We start from the raw sequence: 23,132 nt of genomic DNA on the forward strand, positions 1-23,132 counted from the left end.
TTAGTGACTTGGATGTAAGTCCCTGGGTCATTATTTTACTCTCACCAAAGGAAATTATGAAGCCTCCTCTTTACTGGAACCATGTACATTAGTTTTACCTTTATTAAAAGAACTGAAAAATGATTAAACAACTCAATTAATTCCAATGTCCACCAACCTCATTAGAATTTTAGAGTATGAATTTATTAAGCAAGCTTAAGCAGGGATATGTGACATACAAATCAATAATCAATTGTATATAATTCGAGAGCAGTACAATAAGATCCACATGTATAACCATACCATGCTGTCTCCTTTCCCTAACTTATGTCGCATGTTCTAAGATAGATTTTTGGGGGCAAATTCAACTCACACCCAGTTGCTGATGGATCTTTAGCAACAGGAACATCCAGAAGCCTTGGTCAGAATCTTTGTCCTTATGCGGAAAAATCCTCCTTAGAATAGTAGCAAAGTAGAACGGGTTTAAATCCTTTGAAAACCCAGCTCTTTATCCCTCCGGGAACTCTGTCTTTTCTCCAAGTCTGTTGCAATATATTTGGGTTGAGGCAAGACCGACGATCGAATCAGGAACCAGGGCTTGGGCGTCCGGTACTTGTCCCTTCTTGGCGGCGCTGAGTCTCAAGTCTCCCGTGGTTCCAGGGTGCGGTCCGTCGCTGTTTCCTCTGCTTCCCCGTTTCGACTCCTTCAGCGCCGTGGACAAAGAACCCCTGCTTTCTCATTTCAGCCTCCTTTTATATTGTTCTCCTCTGTGTGTGTGTGTGTGTACAGCTTGGTCTGCATGACTTCCTGAACATCTGCTGCCTCTCCGGTGGAAAGTACCGGCCCCCATCCTGTTTACTGAGTCTAGCAACCTTTTGCCTACTTGCGACATTTCCTGTCAGCCGGGCCTCACCCATCCTGCTGACTGTATTGTTCCAACTTCCTTCTTTTCTATAACTGCCCTCTTTGTCTTGTTAACATTATCAACCATATTCAACAACTTAGTATTGAAATCATTTAAATCATCTCAGCTCTAATATTCATTAAAACTTACATCTCTTTCAGATTATAACTCATCAACCATAATTATTTGTTGTTATCATTACAGATCATTATTCATACATTTCAGAATCATTCAGTGATTACTTATTCGCATACACATATTACCAATTGTACTAATACATGTTCAACATAATAAAATATGAATCAAAACACAAGATTGCTTTATTTCTCCTAAGCCTTTATGCACCTTTTTCTGCGTGTACCTGGATAGATCTCAAACCCCATACCAGTTTTCTTGACAACCAATTTTAGCTTTTTAAAGTTAAAAGGGTTGCCTCAGTTTTATCAGAGTGTTTTTAAATCATGCGATTGTTTAAACTGCACAGATCAAAAATATAGTTCTCTGCATTGGCTTTTAGAAGAACCATTAGTCTGTGGAGCAATACTGGACGCCTGTGACAGCACCGTACCGGGTCTTTCTGAGGCATTGTCCAGATACGGGACGGTGACCCTGCGGAGGCTGGTGCAGGTGGCTGGACCAGACTTCTCAAATGGCCAGGACATTGGTTCGCTGCTTGGGGTGCGATCCACCAGACTGGTGTGGCGGTTACTTGAACAGGTGAAGGGGAGAATGACAGCTGGGGAGAGGTAGCTCCTGCATCTGCACTTCATGTAGATGCTGGACAGTCTGCCTGAGCCGACTGACCAGTTTCCAGACATCCTCTTGGACCCTGATTTTGAGGAGGACAGTGGTCCCCTGCTGCACAGTATGGACCCAGAGATGGACTTATACAGAATGGGTCCACAAGTACTGTATTAATATTGCATGAAAATCCTGAATAAGAGAACTCTACACAAGAGAGCCATCAGTGTGTGGAGTGACAAACTCTGAGGACAGAAACCTCAGTGGAGGACTCTATACAAGCCTCTAATAAGAACCGGACTGACGATCTTCAGTGGAGGGTCCTTCACGGTGCCATGGCATCAAAGTCGTTTTTATCGGCCATCAGTCCTGGGGTTTTAAATGAGTGTCCTTTTTTTGTCTGAGAGTGTGTTTCATGTTTTCATGGATTGTGTTTAGATGACTGGTTTTTAAAAAAAAATTAACGAGAATATTTAGCCTTTTTGGTGTAGTTTTTACACCAAAAAGACTTAAAAACTCTGTTCTGTTTTTATCAACGGTGTACATTACAATTGAGCCACTGGTTTCAAATCCCGAATTTAAAATTTTTTAATTGCCGAAGCAAAAATGCATATCCCTCTGATGCATGAATTATGAATCCCTGAGTCAAGATTTTTTTAAATGTGTTTTTACTCTTCTTAGGGTATGAAAAAAACAAATATGAACTTTTTTTTTTCAAAAATGTTATTTTTTCAGGAAGTTACCGAAATGTCCACTACAGTGGACTACATGCGCTTCAGCACTCAAAATAGAACAGTATGAACTTAACTAAAGAATAATTTAATCTGAGTTTGATCATAAATCCATGACCACATATTCCATTGTGGGCTTTGAAAAGCACTTGAACATACTTTCATACACTCTAACATTCTATAGCCCTTCTGTTTAGTAAAAACCAAGAGAACAATCTTCATCAAACACCTACATCTCCAGAACTCCTCTTCTAACTTCTCTCCTAACTCATTTTCCTAACTCCTAGGCTACATGAAAATTGGCAAAGCATCCAAGGCACAGTGCCACATGGCACTGCATGCAGATGTATTTGGTCTTCCTTGTGCATGCAGCATCGTGGCATCTGTTTGCATTTTTGACTTGGGTGAGCCCGAGCCAGTGATTTCCTGCACTGAACCTGACTTCACTGGGTACTTTGGTCACTGCTCTGCACTTTGCTGGAGGTGGGGCTCCACTGGGTCTTCCTCTTCTGTTTTGCTGAACAGAGCCAGAATTTATCAGTGCATGGGTCACAGAAGCTTTGAAAATGAGGAGATTTATCTTTTCCAATCCAGACATCAGGTAGAGTCGCCAGGCATTTACAACAGTCACATCCAAAAAATGAAAGAACACTCTGATGTACCACCGCTTGTTTCTACATCTCTGGGGATACATTGCCACACACTGGTCAACGAGATCCATCCCACCCATGTGTTGGTTATAAAGAGCCGCCAAGTAGGGTCTTTGGACACTGATCTTGGCTTGTTCTATCTTCAGCCATCTTTGGTTGGGCCGTGTCTTCAGGGGACTGACCTGCACATTTCGATGCCATGTGGATGATATATAGATAAATAGATAGATAGATAAATCTTTATTGTCATTGTCACAAGAACAACAAAATTTAAAAGGTGCCATCAGTCAGTGCATATGCTTAAAAACAAAAAATAACTGTCTCACAATTCACACACAATGTAAGAATTAACACATAATTGGAAAAAAAACAACAAAAAAAAACTAATAAATAAGAACAGCCACATTCTCACATACATCATTTATGATGATTAATGGATGTTTTTGATTGCATTTAGTTTTGTTATTCCTAACGGGTAAAAACTGTCTCTGAGACGGTTGGTTCTTGTTCTGATTGCTCTGTATCTTCTGCCTGAAGGCAGCAGTGTGAACAGAGAATGTCCAGGGTGAGAAGTGTCCTTTGTGATATGTTGTGCTTTTCTTAGACAGCGGTCGCTGTGCAGGTCCTTCAGTGAGGGGAGAGGGCAGCCAATGATTTTTTAGTCTGTATTCACAACCCTTTGGAGAGCTTTCCTTTGAGCCGTAGTGCTGCTGTTATACCATACGCAGATACAGTAGGTCAGTATGCTCTCTATGGAGCACTTGTAGAAGGACACCAGCAGCTTCTCCTTGATGTTGTTCCTCCTGAGAACCCTCAGGAAGTACAGTCTTTGCTGGGCCTTTTTTTATCAGCTCGAAGGTGTTCATGTTCCATGTGAGGCCCTGCTCAATGTGGACCCCCAGGAAACGGAAATCAGCTACCCTCTCCACACATTTTCCCCCAATGGTTAGTGGTGTAATGTCCGTTTTATTCCTCCTGTAATCTATTATGAGTTCTTTAAGGAAGCTGAGATCCTTCAATGTGTGCAGCAAGATGTTGGAGACCTTTTATCACAGTGTTGTTGCCGGTGCCATCTTCTTTGCTGCTGTGTGTTGGGGAAGCAGCATCAGAGCCAGCGACTCTAATAGACTAGACAAAATCATCAGGAAAGCTGGCTCTGTACTGGGACTAAGGCTGGAGTCCCTGGAAACTGTGGTGGAGAGGAGGACACTGAAGAAGTTTCTGTCTATTATGGACAATAAACAGCAGCCTCTCCACCACATAGTGGACAGACAGCGGAGCACCTTCTCATATAGGCTGCTCCAGCTCCGCTGTCGTAGGGACAGATACAGAAAATCCTTCTTGCCACATGCCATCTCACTGTACAATAAAAGCTAAATCATTGTTCTGCATTAATCAGTCCAATTTTGCACAACTGCACTGTGGCACACTTGCTGTACATATATTTACATATACATACTGTATCTGCATTTTTTGAATCTTTGCAAGGACTGCTCTAAGCTGCTTTTTATATTGACAGTATGTTATATTTTATGTTTATTTTTATTTTGTCTACAGTCATGGCCAAAAGTATTGAGAATGACACAAATATTATATTTTCACATGATCTGCTGCCATCTGGTTTTCATGTGTGTATGTCAGATGTTGTCATCACATACAGAAATACAATTGCAATCATATTATGAGTAACAAAAGCTTTTAATGACAGTTAGAATGAGTTAATGCAGCAAGTCAATATTTCCAGTGTTGACCCCTCTTCTTCAGGACCTCTGCAATTCTCCCTGGCATGCTCTCAATCAATTTCTGGACCAAATCCTGACTGATAGCAGTCCATTCTTGCACAATCAATGCTTGCATTTTGTCAGAATTCCTAGATTTTCGTTTGTCCACCCGTCTCTTGATGATTGACCACAAGTTTTCAATGGGATTAAGATCAGGGGAGTTTCCAGGCCATGGACCCAAAATCTCTATGTTTTGTTCCCTGAGCCAGTTAGATATCACCTTTGCTTTATGGCAAGGTGCTCCATCATGCTAGAAAAGGCATTGTTCATCACCAAACTGCTCTTGGACGGTTGGAAGAAGTTGCTCTCGGAGGACATTCTGGTACCATTCTTTATTCATTAGGTAAGACTGTGAGAGAGCCGACTCCCTTGGCTGAGAAGCAAACCCACACATGAATGGTTTCAGGATGCTTTACAGTTGGCATGAGACAAGACTGGTGGTAGCGCTCACCTCGTCTTCTCCGAACAAGCCATTTTCCAGATGTCCCAAACAATCGGAAAGGGGATTCATCAGAGAAAATGACTTTACCCCAGTCCTCAGCAGTCCACCCCCTGGACCTTTTGCAGAATATCAGTCTGTCCCTGATGTTTTTCCTGGAGAGAAGTGGCTTCTTTGCTGCACTCCTTGAGACCAGGCCTTGCTCCAAGAGTCTCCGCCTCACAGTGCGTGCAGATGCACTCACACCTGCCTGCTGCCATTCCTGAGCAAGCTCTGCACTGCTGGTAGCCCGATCCCGCAGCTGAAACACTTTTAAGAGACGGTCCTGGCGCTTGCTGGTCTTTCTTGGGCGCCTGGGAGCTTTTTGGCAACAATGGAATCCCTCTCCTTGAAGTTCTTGATGATGCGATAGATTGTTGACTGAGGTGCAATCTTTCTAGCTGCGATTTTCTTTCCTGTTAGGCCATTTTTGTGCAGTGCAATGATGACTGCACGTGTTTCTTTCGAGGTAACCATGGTTCACAGAAGAGAAACAATGATGCCAAGCACCAGCCTCTTTTTAAAGTGTCCAGTGGTGTCATTCTTACTTAATCATGACAGATTGATCTCCAGCCCTGTCCTCATCACCACCCACACCTGTGTTAATGGAGCAATCACTGAAACAATGTTAGCTGTTCCTTTTAAGGCAGGGCTGCAATGAAGTTGAAATGTGTTTTGGGGGATAAAGTTCATTTTCTAGGCAAATATTGACTTTGCAATTAATTGCTGTTACGCTGATCACTCTTTATAACATTCTGGAGTATATGCAAATTGCCGTTATAAAAACTGAAGCAGTAGACTTTGTAAATATTAACATTTGAATCATTCTCAAAACATTTGGCCATGACTGTACAATTGCTACTCAGTGGTGGTTGTTGTGTGTCTTGTCTCTATGCTGCTGTAACTGCGAAATAATTTCCCTGCTGGGATGAATAAAGTAATTCTATTCTATTTTGTCTTTGAGTTGTTGAGGAGCAGATTGTTCTCCCTGCACCACACCACCAGCCGCTCCACCTCACCCCTGTAGGCGGACTCGTCGCCTCCTGAGATGAGCCCCACCACTGTGGTGTCATCAGCAAACTTGATGATGGTGTTGCTGTGGTGGGCAGAGGTGCAGTCATATGTGTACAGACAATAGAGCAGCACACAGCCCTGTGGAGAGCCAGTACTAAGGCTGAGGGCAGTGGATGTATGTTTTCCCACCCTAACTCTCTGCTGTCAGTTGGTCAGTAAGCTCAGAATCCACATGCAGGTGGAGTGAGGGAGGCCCAGGTCCCCCAATTTGTCCACCAGTCTGTGAGGGAGGATGGTATTAAAAGCAGAGCTGTAGTCTACAAAGAGCATCCGCACATAGCTCCCCTGCTGCTCCAGATGTGACAGAGCAGCATGGAGGGCCGTGATCACAGCGTCCTCTGTGGATCTGTTGGCTCTGTAGGCGAACTGGTGGTGGTCAAAGCCAGGAGGGAGAAGTGCTGTGATGTGACCCCGGACCAGTTTTTCAAAACACTTCGTCACCACAGGGGTTAGTGCCACTGGCCGGTAGTCGTTGAGGCAAGAGATGTGAGGTTTCTTGGGTATGGGGACTATGGTGGAAGATTTCAGGCAGGATGGGACTGTAGACAGGGCTAGGGACTGGTTGAAGATCCTGGTGAAGACAGCTGATCGGCACAGTCTTTCAGGACACGTCCAGGGACGCCATCAGGTCCAGCAGCCTTCCTTGGGTTGACAGCCCGCAGTGTGCGCCTCACCTCGTGCTCCTCTACAACGAGGAGTGTGGTGTTGTGGGTTGCTTGGTGTAGTGTGGTTGCCTCTGTTGGCTTCACCTCAAAGCGGGCAAAGAAGAGGTTCAGCTCCTCTGCCAGCGTGGCGTCGCCTTCCGCAGCTGCGAGGTTGGTCCTGTAGTTGGTGAGATGCTGGATTCCCTGCCACACCTGCCTGCTGTTGTTGCTGTCAAGGTAGCCCTATATCCTCCTCCTGTAGTCAGACTTAGCCATTCTGATGCCGCTCTTCAAGTTAGCTCGGGCTGTACTGTAGACGGTCCTGTCCCCAGACCTGAAGGCGGTATTCCTGGTCTTTAGCAGTCGCTGGACTTCCTGAGTCATCCAGGGTTTCTGGTTTGGGAAGACCCGGATGAGTTTATCCACAGCTACAGTGTCAATACAGTTCTTGATGTAGCACAGTACACTGTCTGTAAAAACCTCCAGGTCCTGATGTTCAAAAACATCCCAGTTTGTCCTGTCGAAACAGTCCTGCAGCTGCTGTGTCGCATCCTGGGGCCAGGATTTGATGGTTTTGGTGATGGTTGGAGCAGTTTTCCTGAGGGGGGCATAAGCAGGAATTAAATGCAGGGACAGGTGATCCGACTGACCCAGGTGAGGAAGTGATCTAGCCCTGTAGCCTAGCTTGATGTTGGAGTAGACTTTGTCCGGAGTGTTAGCCTCACTTGTAGCACACTTTACATGCTGGTGGAATTTGGGGAGCGCCGTCTTCAAGTCTGCATGGCTGAAGTCCCCCGCTATGATGTGCACAGCATCTGGATAGATGCTCTGCAGATGGCTAATGCTGCCATACAAAAGTCCAATAGCTGTTTTAGCATTAGCATCCAGTGGTATGTAAACAGCAGTTACCATGACTACGGTGAACTCTCTGGGGAGGTATATTGGTCTGCCCTAACAGTCACATACTCCAGGTCTGGGGAGCAATGGCTGATGACAGTCGCTGTGTTAGTACACCAGGTGTTGTTCACGTACACACAGAGCCCTCCTCCTCTGCTCTTACCGGAGTCCTTCGTTCTGTTGTGGCGTTGTACTGTGTAGCCTGCTAGCTCGATGACTGAGCTGTCAAGTCAACGTATGACAGTGAGGTTACTGTTTGTGCTGACAACAGAGCAGGCTCCTCTTCCTTCTTTTTTCAGTTGTTTTTCACTCTTTAAGTTTCTTCTGACTCGCTCCTTTCACTCTGTTTGTTCTGCATGTACCTGCCATAGATGCCAAGGTCTTTCAAGGCCTCAAGGAGTGGAGTGCTGCAGAAGAAGTTGTCAAAACACCTTGTGGTTTTTGTACTTTTTGGTGTCACCAACGCACATCACTACATCTCCAGTCGTTCCCAAGCCACTGCTCTGACTCCTAATTGCTGAGTCCTGGCACACTTCAAATTTGTACATATAACTTGAGGACCCTGCCCTGACCCACACTTTCACTCTCCAGGGTTTGGACTTTTTTGGTATTTATTGCTTGATTGACAGTTGGCCTTTGAAGGGAATGATTTGCTCATCAATTGATTGGAATTCTTCAGGGTTTGCTGCCACCAGGAATGTTTTCTGAAGTGTACTTACCACTGGTGCTATTTTGAAGAGCCTGTCTGTGTTTGCTGGCTGGTAGGTATAGTTATCCACAAAGTGTAGATAACTCAGAATTTGCTCATATCTGTTTACAGAGATAGCATCTGCAATTATTCCAAGACGAAGGCCATCCTCACTAGACCAGTACATCCGTGTCCTAGGATACCGAATGTCAACATGACCATGTTGATCTCTAGAAAAATTTGCATTTCTTTGCTTGTCACTGCCAGATTTTCTTTCCTTGTCTGCAGTGCATACATGTTGGTGTTATGCACCATCTCATCAGTGAGATCTAAGGGAAACCAATACCTAAAGAAATTAATTGGTTGTCTTCCATCAACATTTACTCTTTCTCCTAGAAAAGGTGGAAAGTCTCCATCAAAGTTATTGTCTTGGACTTTCCAGACATATTTCCAGACATATGCAGGCATGGCCCTTGTGAATATTTCTCTGAGCAGGTACCATGTGGACATTTTCCTCATCTTGCTGACCTCCCTCTGCATCCTGTCCATCATCCTGGCCCTCATCATCTTGACTCTCAATCATCCTGACTTTCTGCATCTCTTTCATCATCCGTATCTCCTATATTTCTAGCGTTCTCTGGCAGCCACTCCTCATCACTGCTGTCCCTATACTCATCATCAGAGGAGTCAGACGGAATTTAATCGACTATTATATAGTGTTCCTTATTCTTTGCTGCACTTGTGGTCTAAAAGTATGAGTAAATTATAATTTTACTAACACAAACTACAACTGATCTGCATAAAAACATTTTTTTTTTTTTAAAACTAACAGATATACTCAAAATGAACTTAATTGCAAGCAAAACAGTTATAATGAAACATAAATCAACTACATGACTTATGTTAAAAATATAGTCAGCAATGCATGATGTCCACTGTGTTGGATACATGGTTAATAGCAATTTCCTACTTACGTGAAATAAAATTTTCCATACTAAGTTAACACCAGGAGGGCCAGGTTTACCTAGATACTCCTGCATGTCAGCCTTTTTTTGCCTCTAGGATTCTCCTAGAATAGAAGGATTGAGAGAATATTCCAGGAGTGGTCATCGAGTGTGTCCGTCAGCCATCTTTGACGCCGATGACATTAACTTATAGTTACAACAACTTGCCACTGAATTAACCTCAATGGAGGGGAGAAGTAGAGAGCATTCTAAAGACTGATATGCAATTCCACTTGTCAAGAAAATCCGAGCTCATCCCACTTCCCCATGCTGGAGATTTTAGTTTAACAGTAATAATAAATAAAGTTATCTTTAAAATGAATCACTCAAGTGACATCAAGGCCCAACATTAGACTTAAGTGTCAATAAAATAAATCTAGTTGTGTGTGTTGTTTTTGTCTCATGCAAACTTTGCTTTAATTCTACTTTTTTCTATCTAATCATAAGAAATCATAGTCAGTCAGAGAGATTCATTAAACAGGAAAAGCAGGTTTCCTGGAAAAAGAGGAAGTTTCCAGCCTGCAGATTTATAAAAATAGCTGAGACTATTTCTTAGTTTAAAGCATGAAAGTTTTAAAAAATTAAATCTAAACATTATTAGTAATTGGATAAGATTCAAAGTAGAATACTTATATGAATATTGGTTTACTTGTAATAATACACTTATATTTGTGGGAACTACAAGAAAAACAAGTAACTGTAACTTTAGTAGTAAATAATTAGAATCATGTATTATTCTTGGTTTCTTTTCAGAAAAACATCTGTAATAACTCACATTAAGATTATAATAAGAATAATTAATAAGTTATGGTTATAAAATCATAAATGAAGTTAAAGAAAATAAATGTGATATAAATGTGATTTTGACATTAAACTTGAAATGGTGTAAAAAGGTGTAACTGCAATTAAACATCACTGATATGTTGGAGGTAGAGAGTAGGTGAAAGGTTGTGCAGGCAAGGGACACAGGAGGTTGAGCAACCCTGAGACATTGGCACAGACATCAGGAAATGTCTGTAAGACAGTGATGGATATGAGATCATCTGTCTAAGCAGACAGCAGGCGCACCAGGGGGGTGGATGAACCCTATATAAGGTGGGTGCAAAAGAGGAACCTTTTGTTGGATCCTCCGGGCAGCTTCGAGCCAAGATCGAGATGGACAAAAAACTCTGCAGCTGAAGAAGAGCCGGGGCCACGGAGCCGGAGACTGTCCTGCACATGGAGACCAACCCGTCTGGCCCACAATCTGTGGCTTCGAATCGCACTTCTCTCATCGGCTGGGTTCTGACCCCAAAGACAAAGATGAAGACAAAGACAAGGAAGAAGAACTGGTGCCTTTTTTCCTGCCAGCACCAAGTCCTGTGTGACCTCAGCATCCATGCGGAGAGGAGGCTCATCAGACCTGCGGAGATCCTGGCCTTCGCCGATCAACATCTTCCTCCTGCTGCCACACCTTCTTCATCATCAAGCCAGGTCTGGGGTTCGAAACGCCAAACTCCGTCCGTCTCTCTCAAAGGTTCCCTTTTTTAGTTCTCAGTATCAGCAGTAGGGAAAGATAGACTAGATGATTGATTTTACTTATTTGATTATTTCTGCTACTGAATTAAGCTGTACTGACCCTTGCAAAAATGCCTTACTAATAAAATATTTAGCATAAAGAAAATCTAAAAGATGTTGTGGACATTCAGTTAATGAGTCACCTTAAAGTTCTTTGATGGTTGTAAAATAGCTGTGATGTTTGATTCTGGAGAGGAAGAGGTGGAAAATGGTTTTAGGTTGCTGGTAGCCCATATGTAAAACATCATCCTTGGGACTCGCCCGAGTTACCAAAACCTACCTGGTTCAATAACAAATGCAAGTTGTAAAATAGAGAACGAGCGACCGTTAACAGGTGTGCTCTGTGAAACTAGTTGGCTATAGGCTGCTCAGTCTGGTTAATTCACAGGGGGAAGAAGGGTGGGACACCTGGATGTAGGCCGTCAGATAACCAGGCGAATCGTTTCTCGAAACCAGCTTAAACAGAGTTTACTTCAGTTCTGGACAGGGTAAATCCCAGCAGATTTAGGAAACTCAACGGACCCGTTAGACGGAGAGCTGGTAGCACATCTCCCCTCTCAGAAGAGGAAGTACGAGAGTGAGAGAGTAGAGACAGAAAGGAGGGGGGGGGTGTTGCGCAACAACACACTATAGAAACCACTGCATTTAGGAAACAATGACTTTTAAACAGCTGTCCACTCTAGTGACCGCTATGCACCAGACCGATATTTATTTGAGGCTGAGGTTGCAGGCTGGACCTCATTTTGATGCCGTGGCTCTGTGGAAGTGTAACATCAAGGCCAGGCTGGGGTTAGAGTTTTGCTTCCACACAGCCACCGGGGAAGTGAAGGGTGTTTTACAACTGTGGGGTATTAAGAGTGTTTTGTGCACCATTTTTGATCAGTGTAGTGACTATTTGTCCAAAACTCAAATTCAAAAACAAAAAAAACTTAAGATTTAAAGATGATCAAAACAAAATGTGAATTCAACTCAAATAGTCACCTGATGCACTGTGGATTCTGGCTTACGCAGTCCTAAAGATCAAAAAGGTCAAAAATGCAGTTCTTTGGTGCTTTATTTCCCAGTTCAGACAAAACAAGTTAGAAGTTGATAGAGTGACTGACTGAGGACTGACTGATTGGATAGACTGGTAAAATACCATATGAACACCCTCATGCATAATGAGCTACCTAAAACCTACCTATTTATACTGTGAAACACCCACGTCCCAAACTGAAACTAAGTGAATTACTAACCAAATAACCTATTGTAAATAACACATTAAACAAAAATTCTAATTATAAATCAACTAGAAGATAAGCAAATAAAAATGAACTAAACAATCTAAATTCTAAGATTTAACTGAAAATGGAGAAATAGCTCCTACACTCCAGCCTCTAATTGTGCATTAGATCACAATTACATCTCTAACTAAAGGAGCTATTCTAACAACCTCAATAATATCCTATATTAATGCAAAGACATTCAGTAATTCTTCATTGTTCTTCATTAATGATTAACCTTCAAGAGAATAAAGAAAGAAGAGAATAGAAGGAATGAGAATGTAGATAAGATAAGATAAGATAAATCTTTATTGTCATTGTCACAAGGACAACGCATGACAATGTCTTTAGTTTGCAGATGCCTCCAGGAGCAGACAGAGCTTCGTCACTGGCCTCTCCAACACACTGGGTTTGGTCTGAAGTTGCACTGAACGAACCAGGCCTTGTGCATCAGCTTTGACCGCCAGGACTCTCCCCATCTGCCAACATCCTCTAGGTGCAGTAGCATCTGCAACCAGGACAATGTCTACAGGAGAGATGTTTCTTTTCCGTCTCATCCACTTTTGTCTTTCCTGCAGATACTCAGAGATAAATCCTTTCGAAAAGAGTTCAGCCATATATTGTACTTGCTTCCATCTGCACCTGAGGTACAGGTCTTGTTTTTGAAACAGTCCAGGTGGCAGAACAGGTTTGCTCTTTAAAATGAGAATGTGATTTGGTGTGAGGACTTCTAAATCATTTGGATCATCTGAGACCAAAGTGTCATTCAGAATGGCTTCGGCCTCACAGAAAACAATTTGCAGAGTTTCATCATCTGACCTGATTGAAGAAACTGGACCACTCCTGCAGATGAATCTTCTGATTACATTACTACAATTCGTGGCATGCAGGGCATGAACCACTTTCAAATGAACAGTACAATCAACTCCAACATCTGTGAAAGGACGTTTGTCTGGTGGTACCTTTTCCTTGGCCATTTTTGTTCTAGAAATTTTCTTCCATTTCTTCTGCAGGTAACAGTCATACAAGATCTTTCTGGCAGCAGAATTTGCATTGACTATCCAGCATTTCTGACAGTCTGGACAACATGTGGTTTCTTCCTGCTGGACCAAGTAGATGGTAAATGCAACACAGAATTAATGTCACATGCACGGCTTTACACAGGACAACTGGATGTCCAGCCCCAGATGGCACAGCAGCTCATCCGAGACGTCCACCCACTCTGAGGACTCCATTATAAACCACTGGACCAAGTCCGAATAGCTGGCCATCTTCTGAGATGGCCCAGTCAGCTCTGAGTGAGCTGATCTCTGGTCCAAACCTGTGATGTTGTTCAAATTGAATGAAATGCACTGCTTTAGCCAGATCTTCAGATGTCAAACATTGGGTTTTCAGCATAGTTTTAAACTGCTGCATCTTTTGTGACACCTTTTGCTCTTTAGTGTTCGCATCTTCTGCAGACTGATGCATCATGGTAGAAAACTCTTTTCTTTTTTGAGACAGCTGAATATGAAGTTATTTGAGCTTTAAGCCCCAAGCTACAGATGTTTTTAGCTTCATCATATTTAGCTTGCACACCTTCAGCAACTTGTTGTTCTGGTTCTCCATTACCAGGATGTTGTCTTCCAGCTCAATCTTTTCTTCACAAGTCACCTTCTCCAGCTAAAGCTTTAGACAGGCATCCTCTTCTTCCTCCAAATACTCATGCAGGCTGTTCTGGTCATCTTCTGCTTGACCCAACTTTGTAGAGATCTGCAGTTTCTAGAGAATCTCCTCAGCCCGGGCAGCAACTGCTGTCCATCTTGGAGCTGGAAAGAAAGGCTGTTCTTGCCCTCTGCTTCATTGCATATGTACTTTATGACAGTGATCCTGTTCTTGATAAACTTTCTTTTCGAGCTCGGAAGATGTTGCTCTGCAATACAACAGTTCACAGGCAAGATTGAATTTGCAGCCTTTAAAGGCAAGTCAACACAGTAATGTCCATTTTTTTAATTGTGGTGTATTGTTCATGATATTCACAAACTTGATATCTTCTCTGGACATTGCAATCTGCTCTTGGGATGATTTTTCTTTGAAATCATGACTATACAGTATTGTTCAATCAACATTGTTTCTAGATGTTTAACAGAAATCCTGTTTGCGGTGAAAGCATGGCAGCCTGTTTTGTTCCTTTCGCTCCAGGGTGATCCATTGATGACCCATCCAACTCGGGTCCAAACAGCATATGGACCTTCATCCTGACTGTTGACCAGCTCTCACAGCTCCATTACCTTAGGTGCATTTGTGCCAATGAGCAGATCTACATCAGCATCTATGTTGTGGAGCTTGATGCTTTGCAAGTATGGCCACTTGTCGATGTCTCCTGTTGTGGAACATTTCGCTTTGAAACAGGCATTAGTTTCCAGATGTGTCATGACATCTGGAAGTTCAATGAAATAAATTTTATCAAGTGCTGCTACTTGGAGTCCAGAGATGATGTTTGTACTCACAACGTCTTTATGTCCCATTGTTTGCAGTTGGATACTAGTTCTTTTACCTTTCAGTTGCAGCTTCCGGGCCAAACTTTCAGTGCAGAATGTTTCTGTGCTGCCTGGGTACAAAAATGCATATGTCTGCACAGTGGTCTTGGTTTTTGGACTCCTGGCTTGAACTGCAACAATAGAAAGGTTTGAGTTATCTTCATCACAGACCCTGACATGGCCACAGGTCTAAGTCATTGTGGAGGTGGTACTCAAAGGATTCTGTGGATGTCTGGAGAAAGTTCCTGTTCTTTTCTTGTCAATGTGCAGGACACTGGGATGCTGCTGGTGACAAACAGAACAGACCAAGCGACCTCTACATTCTCTGCTTATGTGACCCACCTTTAAACAGCCAACACACATTTCCTTTTCCTTAAAGAAATAAAGTTTACTTTATCTTCATGTGGCTTGTCTTTGAACTTAAAGCATTTGTCAACTGTATGATTATTTAGGAGACAGTACAAACAGCTGTGACCTTTGGAGAACTTCATCTTATCTCCAGATCGACATTCATTGTTCACTGCAAGAACATTTGTAGCAAAGCTACTCCCCCTTTTGTTCTGTTGGTAAAACTGCTGTTGGGGTTTTTGGAGTTGAGCTGTTGGAAGTCCATGATATTACCAAACAATGTATCAGAGGCAACTTTAACTTGTTTTTCACTAAAAACAAGATCAGTGAATAATGCCCTCTGACCCCTGTTTTCCTGCAGGTCACAGGCTACATTTCATGTTTCATGAGTTCATCAGAGAGGAGTGGCAAACTTGTCAGGTTTTTATGCGACACCTCTGCATCCTGAGAACACTGAATAAATGTAGCAAGAAGAAAATTCACCGAGTCAATTTTATCATTTGACTCCATCAAAACATTTAAATCATCCATTATTCGTCTTGCTTGCTTCAATTTAGCATTTCTTTTATCTTGGCACATTTTTATATAGGACATCAAGTCTTTCTCAGTCAGTTTAATACTTCGTTTGGATGAAGCCTCCAAGTCACTCTTGGTCAACTGTGTTTTCAATACATCAGACATTTTGGCAAACACTTTGAACTGCTTGTAGTTTTGTTATTGCTGTCTGTAACTGTCTTTTTCTTTTAAACCCACTGTCTGTACGTAAAGGCGCAGCGCTTTTACTCAGTCTTTTATTCATCTTCATGATGACAAACTTGTACAGTAACGTTGATCACTGTCATCAAACTCCTCTCGTTTGACCATTTTCCTTTACAGCATTAGCAATCATCGTACATACCGCTGTTGTTGAAGAAAGACGTGAGCGTTTGTAGCTTGTAGGTGAGGCACCTTCATGGCTTGTGGGCGCGGCTCTTTCCTCCCGTTGTCAGCGTCCAAAGAACAAATTAGATGCTTCCTCCAAACTTTACGGATCCATCCGCGTATCAGCAGACTTGAGAGCATTGACTTAAACTCCAAGGTTGGCTTTTTTACTTCTTGTTGTTGATTCAAAAAGCCAAGATCCAGTTTTTTACTTGCTGTAGTGACTATTTGTCCAAAACTCAAATTCCAAAATAAAAAAAAACTTAAGATTTAAAGATGGTCAAAACTAGTGATGGGTAAATGAGGCGTCATGAAGCGTTTCGACCCATAGCAAAACTGTATTGATACTGTGTTGATACTGTGTCACTGAATACTGACACCTGCTGGACATAAAAAATCCCTACAGGCAATGTAGTTGACAGACTGATTTGATGACCTACTCTATAAAATAAGATTTAAGTCATTGTATTTTATTGTATATTATGTATTGTACTATGTCATATCTTCAGTTAAGTTCAAAATATATTTGATATTCTTAGATACAGTCAATAAATAATGTGAAGAAGTATCATAAAGTGAGAATTTAAGTGAACGTATTTGGAATGAGGATGCTTGTGGACTGGGGGGAGGGAAGGACACAAATTTTTATTTAAAAAATAAGCTTTTCCAACACTTTGAAATTTAGTCTGTTACGCTTTTTTTGACAACTTATCTTGCTGTAGAAAGAAATGAGGTAAACAATACATTTATATGAAATAATTTATAAAAAGCAACCGAGTAATTTGTAGAATGGCTGTATACCCGAGTTTATCCTAGGTGTATCTGGACTTCATTCTGATGCCTCGCCCTATAATGCCTCAGCATTGAGGAGGTGGATTTATTTAAATAAGACAGTCCTGTCAAACATATGCAACACTTAACCTGCAGAACATAATATGAAAGTAAACTAAGAGTCAATTTCAGCTGAATTTGAATTCAGATAGATCAAGTAGAAACTGAAAAGAACCGGATGAAACAACAACGAAGTGATAACCAATACTTTATTTTCTGATATAAGATCAAAATGGTCCTAAACTACGAAACCTTTCGTTAGTCTTGAGGTTGCTCCATAATTGACGTCGACAGATTCGCTTCCTTATAAACACAGTTTGGCGAAATAGTTCCTGTATCGGTCACGTGACTTGCTGAAAGCAACACGCGCACCGACACGGGGTTTTGTCTATGGGCTTGACGCATGCGCCGACGCATCGGTGTTGCCGGACCCATCACTAGTCAAAACAAAAGGTGAATCCAACTCAAATAGTCACCTGATGCACTGTGGATTCTGGCTTACGCAGTCCTAAAGATCAAAAAAGTCAAAAATGCAGTTCTTTGGTGCTTTATTCCACAGTTCAGGCAACACAAGTTATAAGTTGATAGAGTGACTGACTGAGGACTGACTGATTGGATAGACTGGTAAAAAACCATATGACCACCCAAGTGCATAATGAGCTACCTAAAACCTACCTATTTATACTGTGAAACACCCACGTCCCAAACTGACATTAATGAACTAATTAAGTGAATTACTAACTAAAGAACTTATTTTAAATAACACATTAAACAAAAATTCTAATTATAAATCAACTAGAAAATAAGCAAATAAAAATGAAATAAATAATCATAATTCTAAGATTTAACTGAAAATGGAGAAATAGCTCATACAATCAGGAACAACTACAATATAAGAAGCTACTAATGTGAATATTTATTTATTAAGTATGTCCCAATTATGTATTTCACTGTGTCTTGTTAAATTATTGTATGAATAAATGTCTTGTTAAAATCAAAAATCTTCTTGTTCAAATTTTAACTGCAGCTTGCATCCATTATTGTTACGCTACTGCCATCTGTTGGATCCTAATACTTATTCCTCAAATTCTCCTAATGAGCCCGGTAGTTTTTATTTTTGAAAAAGAAAAACCTTCTCTTTTCCTTTATTGCTATTTAACTGAGCAACCACATTCGTGAATTTTAATTTAATAATAAAACCTATTTCCGTTTGCTGTAATCTTCTTTGATTCACCTATTTCCTACAGCTATTAAAAACATGGCCCATTGTTTCTACAGTATCACACCAACTACATAAACCAGTAAGATGTTTCCCCATCTTAAAAAGAGTGCCATTTAAAAATCTGTGACTGGTTCTTATTCTATTTATAATTATCTCCTCTCTCCCGTTTATTCCTCCTTACAACAACTGTATCCTATAATAATACTTTCCATTTATTTAATCATCCCACCTAATTTTTCATAGCTTCTTACTTTCTTTCTAAACTATACTTTTGCCCTCAGATTTAGATAACTTTATTGGCATATCAATATCTTCTTTTTTACAGTCTGCTTAGCCAACCTATTTGCTCTTTCATTACCCAAAATACCTACATGACCAGGAGTCCAAAATAATATTACATTTTTATTTTGTTCACATAGTCTATGATGAACAGCTATAACCTGATAATATATTTTGATAATTATTTGTACTTCCATTTTCAAACAATGCAGATAATGAATCACTACAAACTATTACTTTACTTATATTAGTATCCTCCACCCATTCTAAATCTAATAATATAGTACATAATTCTATTGCATATATTCTCAGATATGGTTTTAAATATTCTGTTATTGGTTGAGAATAATCCAGTCCAGATTTGAAGAGTCTAGGTGTTGTAGTTTTGGAATTAGAGAAGTTCTAGAGTGATCCAGATGCAAAAAAGGGTCTGAAATCACCCTTTATTTAAGTTCCACAAATCAGATAAAAGTTTCACCGTCCCATGCTCCTTGTCCCTGGGTCCAGCTGCATTCCATCCTCCCCACCAAACCACAATTCATGCCAGTCGTGTATACAACCCAAGCAAAGAGAATGTCTTGTCAGGGGTGCCAGGTGCAAGTGGAGATGTTGAAAATACAAATAAATGTTAAAATATTTATTTTTATTGCGTAGGATTTTTCTACACTGAGACTTTGATTAAATATTTCTTAGAATATGCTATTTAGCACGAATGTGATGGTTTTTTCTCTACAGTTTAAACGTCAGCCACAAGATGGCGACATTTTTCACTTTAGACGGTTAGTTCGTTGTAGCCGTACACCCCACACTCATTGATTTTTTTCGCGTTTTTTAACATTAAAACACAATGTATTTAATGTATTTTGACGTGATTCTATTTGACAGACAACCCGAAGTAGTAGGTAGTTTTGAAGTGCTAAAAATCTTGGCCCAGTTCTCTTGAAAAATATATTTGTAATCTCAAAGGGATTTTCCTGAGGAAATAAAGGTTAGTAATAATCTTAATGATAACTGTTTAAGTCTCTCAACTTTGCACATCTGAAAACAGATTATTATTATTTATTTATTTATTTATTAGCTTATTTGTTCTTGCAACAAAGCTCAAAAGAAACAGTGTTTCCACCGATTTTTTGTTGGATTCCAGTCTGGACGTTGACTGGACCATTGTAACACATGAATATGCTCTGATGTAAGCCGTTCCACTCTGTAGCTTTGTCTGTATATTTAGGATTCTTAGCAAATCCAGCATCTGGCACTAAATATTTTCTAGAGATTAAATCTTTGTGTTCTTGGAGCCTCACACTTAAAAAAATTAAACTGTTTGCAGAACTCAGTTTATCAATAATGTTCATACTGGCCTTTTTACACTGGCTGCCCATCTTTTATCAAATAGATTTTAAGACTCTTTTATTAATTTATAAAGTTTTAAATGGGTTATCCCCCCATATCTTAGGGAACTTTAAAAATTTTAGTCAGTGTCCAGAACCCTACTATCAAATAATCAGCTATTATTGACAGTTCCTCGGACTCAACTTAAGAGGAAAAGAGATCGGGCTTTTTTTTTGTTGTTGCTCCTACTCTATGGAACAATTTACCTTTCCAGATTAGATCTGCCAACAGCCTTGATCATTTTAAAACACTTCTCAAAACTAATTTGTATCCTTTGGCATTTATTTGAAGTAGTGTTTTGGTACTCTGTTTTTATCAATTTGTGTTATTGTCATTCTTGTTCAGCACTTTGGTGCAGTTTTACACCTGTTTTTAAAGTGCTATATAAATAAACTTGACATTGACATTGTTCAGTGGAGAACCATGCGACACACCATCTCAGCATTGTCTCAATGAATAGTATTGGAAATTTGGTCAAGTTAAGCGCAACAGTGACAATGGTAGATTATGATCTTAACTTTAAAAAAAAACATGTTTTACTAATGTTTAAATTAAATCAGTTAATTAAGCTGTCAATTGGAAGGAAATTTCTAAAGAAGAAACACCAACTCCGGTTTCCAGAGTTTTAAATGGAGAAAGTAAAAGTATAAAACAGTGAGGTGTTGGGAAACAAAATGGGAGAAATCTTTGTATTTGGACACAAGGGTCTCTCTTCTGCTGGGCCAAACTGGACATATTTCACCAATGAGACACTGTCAGCAGCACCTCACGTTTTACTGTCAGACATGTGTTTCCACCAAAGGGTTTGTGTGTGTGGGAGAATGAGAGAAAAAGGCAGAAGAGCGTATTAATGAGGTGAAACACACATTTGGCCTCTTCTTCAGCCACTTGAGCAAGAGAAATGTGTTTGCACTCTCAGTCATGGAGGCTCTTGTCCTAACAATCAGCCTTCCTCCTCCTGCTAAGTGACAGACAGGATGTGGCGCACACTCTTATCTGTTGGAGGCTTTGATTTGTCTGCCATTGCTCTTGTATTTTCTGCCTTGGCTCTTCACTCAACTTTGCTTTGAAAATATTTTCCCGATGAAAGAGCATGTCATTCAGTCCACTGCTAAAAAGGGGGAATAGAAGGTGGAGGATATGAATTACTTGTGTACTTGCTTCTCCACCCACCTTACCAATCTACATCTGTCTATCTGCTAATTCGTGGCTTCATACAACCCTCCTGTCATGCTTGTCATCATTCATTCCCCTCCACCTAATTATTCTCCCTCCTTCCAGTTCTTTACAGGTTCTCAGAAGGGGGAGGATATATTTTGTATTAGTCACAGATTCCTGCCAAAGGATTCATGAGGTAGCATCTGGTTCTAGGTGCTGGAGGCGGCTTTTATCCCCTCACTTGGCAGCAGCCCAGGATCGTATCCTGGTCTGAATGGATCTGCCCACATGCCTGGGCAGCATGTCTGTCTTCAGTATGGCACATCTATTAAGCCACCTTCAGAATCAGAATTTGTCGGCACTACGTCAGATAACAGAAATACAGTTGCCATTTGAAGTTAAAAGCACATTCACAAATGCCTCGAGAAATAAAAATACATAACCCCTAATCAGATTCATGAAGCATTGAATAGAAAGGACAAGAACGAATCATTCTGCTAAATGCCCGGTTCACTACAGGCCATCTGAGTCGGTCCACTGACAGATATAAAGAATGTCTGTCTTCATCAGACGTCTTGATATAAGACAGCGAGTAGCTCAAAGCCTCAACTGCTGACCGTTCGCTCTGCTTCTCCTTAACGTTACTATCAGGCGGGTTAAAGCCGCTGCTGACGGGATCTGGGCTGGAGGTTCGCGACTGTAAATAGAAGTTATTTATATTAAGTCTTAAAGCACATGTGTCAAACTCAAGGCCCGCGGGCCACATGTGGCCTGCTATGTCATTTTATGTGGCCCTCGCCCCCACCACCGTTTTACAGCCCCATTGATTGACTTAAAATAGGTTTTGAGCACGAATTGACTACAAACTACATCTCCCATAATGCCTTCCGATTGTTACCAGCCAACATTACGGCTTCTCGCCACTAGAGTGCAGCAGAGTCACCTCAAGCTGATTATTAATTTTCCCAGCGAATAAAACTGAAACATCGACAAGCTAACAAGCTAAAGAGCGAAGTTCCCGTGATGTTTCAATCGAGGACTTTTACCGTCTACTGCCCCCTGATTTGATGCCACAGATTCGACTCCATGCAGCTCGTGTTTTGTCCATGTTTGGAAGCACCTATCTGTGCGAACAGATGTTTTCAAAAATGAATTTAAACAAGACCAAGACCAGATCGCGCATTACTGACGAAAACCTACACGCCGTTTTGCGGATTTCCTCAGCACAAGAACGAACATCGACGAACTGACCAGGGGAAAACGGTGCCAGACATCCGGCCAGAAAACATTGGTAAGTACGAACAAACTAAATTTAAATAAAATGAATGTAAAACCAAAACTCAGTATACTGGAACAGGGGCGTAGGAATAAGTTTACAATTGGGGGGGACACATGTCGGAAATCTGAGATTCGTAAATATTCAACAGAAATATATCTTAAGTACGCTACTTAAAAAAAAGGCTATTTAATCTTTTACTTTATTCCTTTATAAATTGTGTCTTGCAAAAATAATGCATTTAAAATTTACATAATGCATTTGTTCATAAGATGTGAGCATATCACCAAACAAAATGACTGGAGTCTTTTATTAAGTAAAGGGAGATGTCTTTCAAGGGCTTCAGCCCTTGGCATATTTAGTGTCCGCATACACACTAGAAAATCAAATATTTCAGTTGGATTAAAAACAATTCAGTAGGCCACACAAGTGCAAAGTTTGATATGTTTTATTTTGTCAAACTTGCAATAATGGTCAAAAATGAATCTTTGATTAAACAAAATTCTGAGATGAAAGAGCCCTCACAGACAATGTAGTGAACAAATTATTCACACTTTTAACATTAAGTAAAAGAAGAAAAGAAAATCAATCAAAATATGCTTATTCAGTTTGTCGAACTGTATGACTAATTAAACCAAATCAAAAATGAAGAAATATTTACCAACAATAAATACACATTTAATAGACAAGCTTTTTAACTCACTGACTACAGTGTGCTTTAACTGTTGGAAAAGCAGTTAGCACAGAGATTATAGGCCACATAACCCTAGGTAGAGATCAACACCTCTGTGCTTCTGAA

Source organism: Xiphophorus couchianus, chromosome 1, assembly GCF_001444195.1.
Source record: "Xiphophorus couchianus chromosome 1, X_couchianus-1.0, whole genome shotgun sequence".
Taxonomy (NCBI): domain Eukaryota; kingdom Metazoa; phylum Chordata; class Actinopteri; order Cyprinodontiformes; family Poeciliidae; genus Xiphophorus; species Xiphophorus couchianus.